This window comes from Cryptomeria japonica, chromosome 6 (genome assembly GCF_030272615.1).
Source record: "Cryptomeria japonica chromosome 6, Sugi_1.0, whole genome shotgun sequence".
NCBI classification, from domain to species: Eukaryota; Viridiplantae; Streptophyta; class Pinopsida; order Cupressales; family Cupressaceae; genus Cryptomeria; species Cryptomeria japonica.
The window spans coordinates 214810147-214821184 of record NC_081410.1 but is presented as its reverse complement, the minus strand read 5'-3'; positions in this window follow the sequence as shown (position 1 = coordinate 214821184).

Here is an 11038-nt window from a genome sequence, read left to right as displayed (position 1 = left end):
ATCAAACACAAACTGTATAAAGTATAATCTAGTCTAAACTTCATACATGCATGAATATATAATATGAAAGTCTAAAATGTACATGTATATATAAAAAGATAAACAAATGAGCTATAAAGTCCAACAAATCAACATGCATCATGTTGGCCATGAACAGAGCGACCATTCGAGGGAGAGTCCTGGTGAGAGTCTGGATGTCCAATAGACCCTTGAAAAAGTAGAATTTATTTAAATATTAAATATAGATCTCTAGACACATGTACATCAAATCCGACTATCTAGTTAAATTAAAATTAAAATATAAATTGTAGTCCACATACATACATGTACGTATATACAAAAAACCATAACTAACCTGTCCACTAACAACATTAAAAGAATCTCTCCTACGCACACACTCAGAGCTCAAGCTAGGAGTGACATGAGCTAACTATTATACATATACATACATATATATGTATGTATTTAAGGATTAGTCTAGGATCAATTTAAACAGATACAAATTAACTTAGAACTATTATTTATTAAATGATCTACATATAAATTTATCGTACATTACAACATATACATGTCTTATAAAAATTTAAACGCACATGTATGCACATACCTGTGTATCAGGAGTAGGTTGTATAGTCTGATCATGTCCTGTGATCATATCAACCACATCACTCATGCCTGCATATCTCTCTCTGGATGTACGTATGACTGAGGAGTGTAAGGGGCTAACTAGATGACTAGGCATCATGGATGAAGTGTCTAACTCTAGTAGCATAACAATAAACCCAGTATGGCTCAAACCTCGCAACTGCTCCTCAAATAATCCAAACCCTCATTTGTGATATGGACTTGATCAACTTGTATCTCCTCCTCTGCAACAACAGAGTGATCTGTAGGTCGGTCAGTGTCTGGAGCATGCGTAGAGTGATGAGAATGTTGTGACTGCCTCGGGGTATGCGTTGATGCAATGGTAGCCTGCGTGTCTCTGAGAATCTCCTCTCTAACAGTAGGCAATGGTATCCCAAGTTGAGATAAAATAAAACGGTAAGAATGTAATAGGTCCTCGGCTAAATACTGCGACATCTGTACATGTCTACTACCTCCGACTATAGCTGCTACCTCATCTGGGGAGGGGATGCCAACAGTAATATACTGATCATCTGAATCTAAAGTCACCCCGTGACTAGAAGATGCATGATCTGTGGATGATCTCGAACGTGGTCGACTCATCATATATTTGCCCAGCCTGTCAGATGATATGGTGGTTGTTGTTGATGCAATCTGTCCAATCCTATCAATTGCTTCTCTCTAAGAAGCAATCACAACGTGATCGGCTATGGGGGCGAGGGTTGGGACAATTGCCATAAATATCAAGCCAACAAGGTCCCTGTGTCTAGGTGGAGCTCTATCACACCTATAATATGCATCTCTATCAGCAATCCTGCCCCTTCCCTGTCCATAATATGTTGGAATATCAAGGTAGTTTGGTTTCATCTGACAATGAACCTCAACAAATACCTGTTGTGCAAAGTATAATGGTATCTGGTCATTATTAGGATAACGACCATGGGCAGCTAAGAAGCATTGGTAAATCAATGATGCAGCCTGTGGGTCGACACATCTCATGACCTGATATCCTCTCACCTTACTCTTCTCCTGACACTCTGGAAAGAATCTCTCCTTGATGGTCTCCTTCGAGACCACCCTCACCACATCAACAAAAGAATCAGACCCCTCACCTTACTCCTTAACTGTCTATAAATATCCTCTATAACCTCAGGTGAGAATGAGGTGTGAGAAACTAAGCAGTCCCTCAATGTCTGTAAACTATAAAAAATGGATGTGCATGTACTCTTGTACACGCCATCAGTATGGGGGTCATCTAATATGACCCTAAACCTATGCAACTCACGATCACTATACTGGAAAATGGTAGCAATGTCGAGCAATGGGGGATCTTGGTGTGGAGGATCTATATCATCAATGTGTGGCTCCTGATCAAGAGCCTGTGCAGGTGGATCCTGGGATGCCATCTATCTAGGTAGGTCATTAAGTTTAAAATAAATACGTAATCATACACACACAAGAAGTGCATTCAATTTAAAACATTAAAAATTAAAAACAATTAAATTCTAGAGAGAGAGAGAGATCGTTAATCTTGAGCTCATTAAGAAATTAAAATGTACACATGTGAAGTTCTCACATAATATATATATATATATATATGTACATTTTAAATTAAATTAAAACATTAATGAGAGAGAGAGGGAGATCATTTTCATGACAGAGAGAGAGAGATCTAACATTAATTTCAGAGAGAGAGAGATACCATTAATTTCAGAGAGAGAGAGAGAGAGAGAGAGAGAGAGAGAGAGAGAGAGGTCATTAAAGATATATACATACAACTTTACTAAATTAAAACACACACACACACACACACACACACACACACACACACACACACACACACACACACACACACACACACACACATATATTTGTCATTTAAATCTTGAATACATAAAAAATTCAAGAACATGATATATAATTTTTATAAGTCAATAACAAAAAAAATTAGACCTATATTTTATTGTAACGTATAAATATTTTTGTGTATATCAAAATTAATTTTTTAACATTCACTAAAACATGGGCATTGATCTACAAAATGGAATGTAACTTCTCTAAATTTTTTGACGTTGTTTGTTATTGAACTCCATATCTCAAAAAAATAGAGGTCATTGTATTCTTTTAATGGGCATATGATTATAAAATTCTTAAATCTGTCCTAAGGGGAATGTCGTACTATGTACACTAGGATGTTATAAGGGGTCATATGTGGTCCTAAGGGGTCACACATGTGTGACCCCTTAGGACCACATACTCAACCCCTTAGGACATTGTACATGTGATCTTAAGGGATCGTATGTTGTAGACACTAGGATGTTATAAGGGGTCACACATGTACAGTGTTAGAACACACATGTGCATGACCCCTTATGACTGGACATATGACCCCTTCTAAGACACTATGTGATCCTAAGGGGTACATGTTGTATACAATAGGATGTTATAAGGGGTCATATGTGGTCCTAATGAGTTACACATGTGTTAACGCATGCGTGACCCCTTAGGACCACATATGACCCCTTGGGACACTATGTGATGGACTAAGGGGTATGTCGTTCAAACTAGGATTTTATAAGGGGTCATATGTGGTTCTAAGGGGTCACACATGTGTAGAACACATACGTGACCCCTTAGGAAACTATGTGATCCTAAGGGGAATGTCGTATGTACACTAGGATGTTATAAGGGGTCATATGTGGTCCTAAGGGGTCATGCATGTGTTAACGCATGTGTGACCCCTTAGTACCACATATGACCCCTTAGGACACTATGTGATGGACTAAGGGGTATGTCATTCACACTAGGATTTTATAAGGGGTCATATGCGGTTCTAAGGGGTCACGCATGTGTTAGAACACATGTGTGACCCCTTAGGACCACATATCACCCCTTAGGACACTATGTGATCCTAAGGGGAATGTCGTATGTACACTAGGATGTTATAAGGGGTCATATGTGGTCCTAAGGGGTCACGCATGCGTTAGCGCATGCGTGACCCCTTAGGACACTATGTGATGGACTAAGGGGTATGTCGTTCACACTAGGATTTTATAAGGAGTCATATGCAGTTCTAAGGGGTCACACATGTGTTAGAACACATGCGTGACCCCTTAGGACCACATATGATCCTAAGGGGAATGTCGTATGTACACTAGGATGTTATAAGGGGTCATATGTGGTCCTAATGGGTCACGCATGTGTTAACACATGCGTGACCCCTTAGGACCACATATGGCCCCTTAGGACTATGTGATGGACTAAGGGGTATGTCGTTCACACTAGGATTTTATAAGGGGTCATATGCGGTTCTAAGGGGTCACACATGTGTTAGAACAAATGTGTGACCCCTTAGGACCACATATGAGCCCTTAGGACACTATGTGATCCTAAGGGGAATGTCGTATGTACACTAGGATGTTATAAGGGTTCATATGTGGTCCTAAGGGGTCACACATGTGTTAACGCATGCGTGACCCCTTAGGACACTACGTGATGGACTAAGGGGTATGTCGTTCACACTAGGATTTTATAAGGGGTCATATGCGGTCCTAAGGGGTCACACATGTGTTAGAACACATACGTGAACCCTTAGGACCACATATGACCCCTTAGGACACCATGTGATCCTAAGGGGAATGTCATATGTACACTAGGATGTTATAAGGGGTCATATGTGGCCCTAAGGGGTCACACATGTGTTAACGCATGCGTGACCCCTTAGGACACTATGTGGTGGACTAAGGGGTATGTCGTTCACACTAGGTTTTTATAAGGGGTCATATGCAGTTCTAAGGGGTCACACATGTGTTAGAACACATGTGTGACCCCTTAGGACCACATATGACCCCTTAGGACACTATGTGATCCTAAGGGGAATGTCATATGTACACTAAGATGTTATAAGGGGTCATATGTGGTCATAAGGGGTCACACATGTGTGACCCCTTAGGACCACATATGACCCCTTAGGACACTATGTGATGGACTAAGGGGTATGTCGTTCAAACTAGGATTTTATAAGGGGTCATATGCGGTTCTAAGGGGTCAAATGTGTTCTAAGGGTTGTAATTTTATTTTTTTGCTAATGTTTTTCTTAATGTTTTTCTAAGTTCTAATTTACTACCTTAGTTTTCTAAGTTTTTCATAAATTTTTTTTTTAAAGTTGAAAAAAAAATACATATACAGTTATGTAATTTTAAAAACAAATTGACAAATTTAAATCAAAACATTAAATTATCAAATGTTTTTCTTAAATGCTGAAAAACAATAAATATATAATTATTTAATAAAAAAAATAAATTAACAAACAAATTATTTATTAATTTTTAAATAAATTTAATAAAAAAAAGACATTATTAAATAAAAAAGGGTTATTTTGTGCACCTAAAATAATGTAGGTTGAAAGCTGGAAGGTGAGATGCGCTGGTTGCTGCCGACAAGGCATGGTGACGTGGTGCTAACGTCGGGTTCTCTCTAACCCCCTCTGGACACAAAAAAACACAAGTTTGAAAATGACAGTTTAACTGTCGTTTTTGGATTTTATACAAGTTTGAAAAAAAACAATTTTAAATAGGGTTCGATTGAATCCCTTAAAAATAAATATTTTAAGGGGTTCGAGCGAACCCTCAAACCCACCTGGGGTTCAATCGAATCTGTGTCCGATGGAGGGTTCGATCGAACCCTAAAGGGGGGCTTTGCTCGAACCCCCCTAGTTTGTTTGAACCCCCCCTAAACAAAATTCTCCTCTTTCGCCAATTTCCTTCGTTGGAGAAAGTGGGAACCATTAATGTGGGATAGCCCTGTAGGTTGTTGTTTCATGCATACGGGCCTTAATGGTCATCTTTGTTGATATCACTCCATTCATTTGATATAATCGAAGAGCTAAGAACTAAGAAGAGTCAGTGTACATTGTAATTGAAGCAGTGTGACCGATTACAAATTTATAGGTAACTGCAAGGGTTTGATTTTGCATAGGGTGATAACAAGTAAGTTTAATTTTGAGGCCACCTGTTGTTCGTTTCTATCTGTGAAAGGGTCTTCTCAATTTTCTAGGGCTTAGTTGTTGAAAATGTGTAGTCTGAATGTTAAAGAATTGTTAAATTTTATAGAGGAATTTTGAATATTCAATTTCCCTGGGAACCTTAGTTTTTGTAGTTTTTAAAACCCTAATTTTTATTAAGATGGGTGGAAATTCAAGAAGAGCTAATAATAAGAGGTCCTTGGATGAAGATATTATTGCTCAATTGTCCAAATCCATAAAATAGGGAAGGCATGCACATGGTACTAGTATTGTATCTAATAGACTTGTGGACAAGGCAACATCTCGTCGGGATCCTTACGTCCCAATTAGTGGATGGAATTTGTTCATGTATACTTACAAAAATAGTAGAGCCTCAATGCCAATAAACAATGCATGGAGATTGGATTTGGGAAATCTTGTTGTCCCAAAAGTTTTTTGTCAGTGTAGACCTAATTAGAGCAGCGACAAAAAGCTATAATCAAGACACTAGGTTTGTCTACATGCACAAAGGTGTTTTGTTGGCCGAGTTTGACACAAAATCTATTTGTGAAACATTTATGTTAAACCCTAATGTCCACATGCCTATTGACTTTCTATCTCTAAGGAGGGAATGAAAGAGGGACAAAGGTAGCTTCAAGGTAAAATGGCTTCCATTACATAGAATGCAGAAGAAGGATGAGAATCTTATTTAATTTTGGAGGATAGATGTTGAGCCCTTTTATTTTTTAGAATTATTTTAAAAACATCTACTTCACAGTTTTCCAAGTGTTGGGAATCGATGTACAAACCAAGATGCCTATGCATTTGATGATGTTGGTTGCTAAAATTTAGCACACATATATCAACACCTTTTTTGACTTTGCCTTGTTCATTTCTAATGGCATCCACAAAGCCCTTCTCTATATCAAGCAGGGTAGCCATATTGCTCATTTTAGGTGGTATTATTTATTGTGCCACTTTATTTTGTATGGTGGAAGTAAGGCTTGGCAGTGGGGGCCAAAGCTGAAGTTGAGAAAGGTAGATGAGTAGAGTAAGAGTTTGTCAATTCAAGAATGGATGTACTTACAGGACATGCATTGTGAGAATTCTAATTATGACATATTTGAGGAATTTTTTATCAATATTGTGATACAAAATTTAGGGTGGCCGATCAATAGGAGATTATCTAATAGGGTGATGGTATTTTTGAGGCCCCTTGAGAAAGCGCTTGGGTTAGGAGTGAATAATAATTGGGGAGATTGGTTTTTCTACCCTAGGTACACTGTCATCGGAGTTTAAGGTGCGCCAGTTAAACTCCATGTTTTTCCTAGAGATATACCCAATGGAATTGCTTTCTTAGAAATCATTTGATAGTTGAATGAGTTTGACAAGATTCATTTAAGAAATAAAAACAAGGGTTCCTCCATCCCACCAAATATATATTTCTTTGATTTTGAGATCATGGTAAAAGAAGGATTGGACTTGATATATTTCAAGTTATTGCCATATCATATGGCTTTTGCAAAATTCAGAAACTGCGAGTCGAAACACTTTATTCACCACACCAGGGTTGGGGTTAAATTGGGAGCCTTTGATCATGAACAGGATCAGATTGAGAACATAATACAAAATGTTGCTTTTGATGTAGAGATTCAGAGGTTCAGAGAGATATGGGTTAAGGTACAAATGGTAGATGAAAAAATGAAAAAGATTGACCCAACATACAAAGGGGCACACATTGATTTGGAGGACAAGCCTCATGATAGAATGATCATAAACTTTGAAATGGGAGGAGAGGAAGTAGACGTTGTCAGAATATTGACATGCTTTACATTAATGTTTGATGATATGTTTATGCAGTCCTTGGAATTTAGAGACTTTGTCCTAAAGAACAAACAGGAGCAATTTTCTAACAAGGTCAGTAAAAGGTTGGCATCAGTGACTCATGAATTTAGTGATAGAATTATAGTTGAAGTCTTAGAGGAAGTTAATTTTTATATATCAAAGATGACCCAAAAGGAGGCAAGGCATCTTGTAAGGAATAGTGGATGTTTGGTACTAGAAGAATGGGATCTCTCTTCTGTAATTGTATTGGATTCCATAAGAAGACAATCTTTAGACTTCTCAACTTTACCAACTAAAGAGCAGGATCAGGAGTTTTATTTTGGATCAGGTTATAACTCCCAATATGAGGCACTAGCAGTGTGGTTAATATTTCTTGATGACCAAAAGCATCATATTACAAAGAAGGTAGGAGATCGTATTTACAACTTGGTTGTTACAAGGTCGAGTGACACATTTGCAACACAAGTAGTGTATAATCAGGAAGTTGTTGACAAGCTTCAAGCTAATTTTAGTAAGTTGAAAATTGTCAATGAAAAACTGCTTGGAGAGTATTATAAGGTGATGTCACTCCTCCCTTCTCCATATGCTAGTTCTTCTTCTTCTACTTTTGTCTTTCCAGCCACATATGTCAGATGTTTCAAGTTCAGTTGAGGAGGTAAAGACCCTCAAGGATGAAGTGGCAAGGTTGAAAGATGAGCTCAAATAGAGAAAAGAGGTTGTAAAAAGGCTAATAGATAATGAAAAGAAAAGGGTAATTTTATTGAGGAGTATAAGGTGGTGAAACTCCTCCCTTCTCCATATGCTATTTTTAGAAGTAGTTCCTCTTCTCTTGCTCCTTCGTTTTCCCAACCATTGTAATCCAATGTTTCAAGTTTATTACAAGAGATAAAGGCCCTCAAGGATGAAGTAGAAAGGTTGAAAGATAAGCTCAAAAGGAGCAAAGAGTCTCAAAAAAGGTCATTAGATGATGGAGAGAAAAGAGAGTGATTTGCTTGAGGAGAATAATAAAGTTGTTTCACTCCTTCCTTCTCTATATGCTAGCTCTAGTTCTACTTCTCTTGCTTCTTCGTCTTCCCAACCATTGGCAGGTGAACTCACAATGCTGGTTCCCACTTTTTCGTACATATTGTTTTTTGCTGAAATCATACATTTTTAAGAAAATTTAACGATTTAAGATTTAAGAGGTCCCATTTGAAGTAATTAATTGAAGAGAGTTAGATCAAAGGCTCTTAGATCAAAATTTCTTGGATAGAACCTCTCTACTTCTAAATCATACTTGCAATGGAGTCTCATTTGCATCTATCAAATGTTGATAAAAAAAACCAATTTTACATTAGCTTTTGGGGGGTCAAATGAATTCATTTAGAAGTTTTATTTTTTTAAGTATTTAGCCCTTATTATAAGCTTTCCAAATAGTATAATTTTTAATATATTTTATTTTATTTCTTATGAATGTAGGGTTTTCACCGAACATGAACTTCTTTGTTCAATGCTTATGGAAAAATAGTAAATGTCACCCAAAAACTTTTGAAAAATATTTACGCACTAGGTATTGAAGTCCTCTTTCCAACAAAAAAAACAAAATTGATTTTTCTTACATATACAACAAGCTATGTAATATCAAATGGACACATGTCAAAATTACAGTTAACTCGACTTCAAATCTTAATAAAATATTAAATATAATGTTACAAAACCAATTGAAAACACTAGATATGGATGTTAAAAAACCAATTTCGAAAGAATCGCATTCATATCTATTATAGAAAAAAACTTATGTTATACAGAGTGACTATCACTCTTTAAAAATGTTGTTTTTTGAAGAAAACTAGTTTTCGAGGGAGATAGAAAAATGGAAGCAAATTGATTCCAAAAACAATAAAAATAAATAAATTTAGAACCTAATGTATACAAAATGACACAAATCACTAGTTCATATCATCTACAAATTCCTTGCGGTTTAGAATTAATAGGTGTTTGAACTTGAAGTAGTAGTTTTTTTTGTTTTTTTTCTGAAAATGAATATTGCAATGTCAAAGTTGGAAAAAAAGTGTAACCCACTATCGTGAGTTCACCCTGGCATCAAATGCTTCAATTCAGTTCAGGAGATAAAGTCCCTTAAGGATGAAGTAGGAAGTTCGAAAGATGAGATCAAAAGGAGTAAAAAGGCTAAAAAATGGTTAATAGATGATGGAGAAAAAAGAGTCAGTGATTTGCTTGGGGAGTATCATAAGGTGGTGTTACTATCAAACCCTTCTAAATCCCTATCATTGGTGTCAAATCAATATGTTTTAAGTGAGTCAAGATTATAAAACTGCTAAACCACATGACATCCAATGTCATTGGCAGTGTTGAAAAGTTTTGAGAGTGTTACTAAACATTGAGAGATACAATCAAAGTCCATGAAGAGGCACAAGTGAGATTGCTATGCTTCCAAAAAAGTTGGTCTCCTCGAGTTAAATTTCTAAAAGTCTTCCTTGATCATGCAAAATTTGATGATAATAGTCTCAGTTCCATTTCACACATTATTGCAAAGTTTGATGAGTTGGGAACCATTCTCCATGTTTGTGAGTTTTTTCATGACTTGTTAATTAAGTTGTTGAAAGAGTATGAAGAAGTGCTAGTACTAGTACTAGTAGATGAGATGCCTGCTATTTTGACAGTAGAAGTTTTTTCATGAATTGTTAATTAAATTGTTGAAAGAGTATGAAGGAGTGCTAGTACTAGTACTAGTACTAGTAGATGAGATGCCTGCTATTTTGACAGTAGAAGGTAAGTTGGTGAAACATTCTTACTGGAAAATTAATTTTTTCCTTAATATTTGTTGCACAACTTGCAAAATTAATAATGATGGCGTTATAAGCTTGAATATGCTAAATTTTACACTAGACAAGCTTTATTGCATTGAACATTCAATGGGAAATCTTTGTACTATTGTGAAGAGAGTGATAGGATGTTCAGGTTGTGATAGTTACATTGATCATGTGACAATGGTTAATCAATTTCTCCAACCTGAACCCTAGAGAAAATTTGGAACAAAATAAAAAATTTCTCATTGTAATTGTAATTTTATGTTTGAAAGCGAGCAACATATATAATTATATTTACATAATAGCAATAGCATAAACTATTATTTGTTCTCAAGCTTAGATCCCAATATAACTAGTTTCATCTTATTTATTTTACAAATAGTTTTCATGACATATGAGAAATATAAACTTAACTAATTTTGTAAAACCCATCCCAAATATAAAAAATGGGTTTTTGTTTTGTATTGATTTTCCAATTAATGAATACATAAAAGTATTTCTAATTTACAAAGTACAATATCTATTTCAAATTGACAAATTGACAAATTACATTTCTGGCCCCTATTAATTGTTAGTCCATTGGAAGTGGATCATCCAATTAGCTTTTGTAGCATGCTCTGCTATTCATTTGATGGAGTTGGGAGTTATTATAACTTATTATATCTGACTTGCAAATTTGTTGACAACTCATAACTGATAGTGAAAATTGACTCGAATGTAACAATTAATAATTCATTCAATGATATCAGTGGTTTGA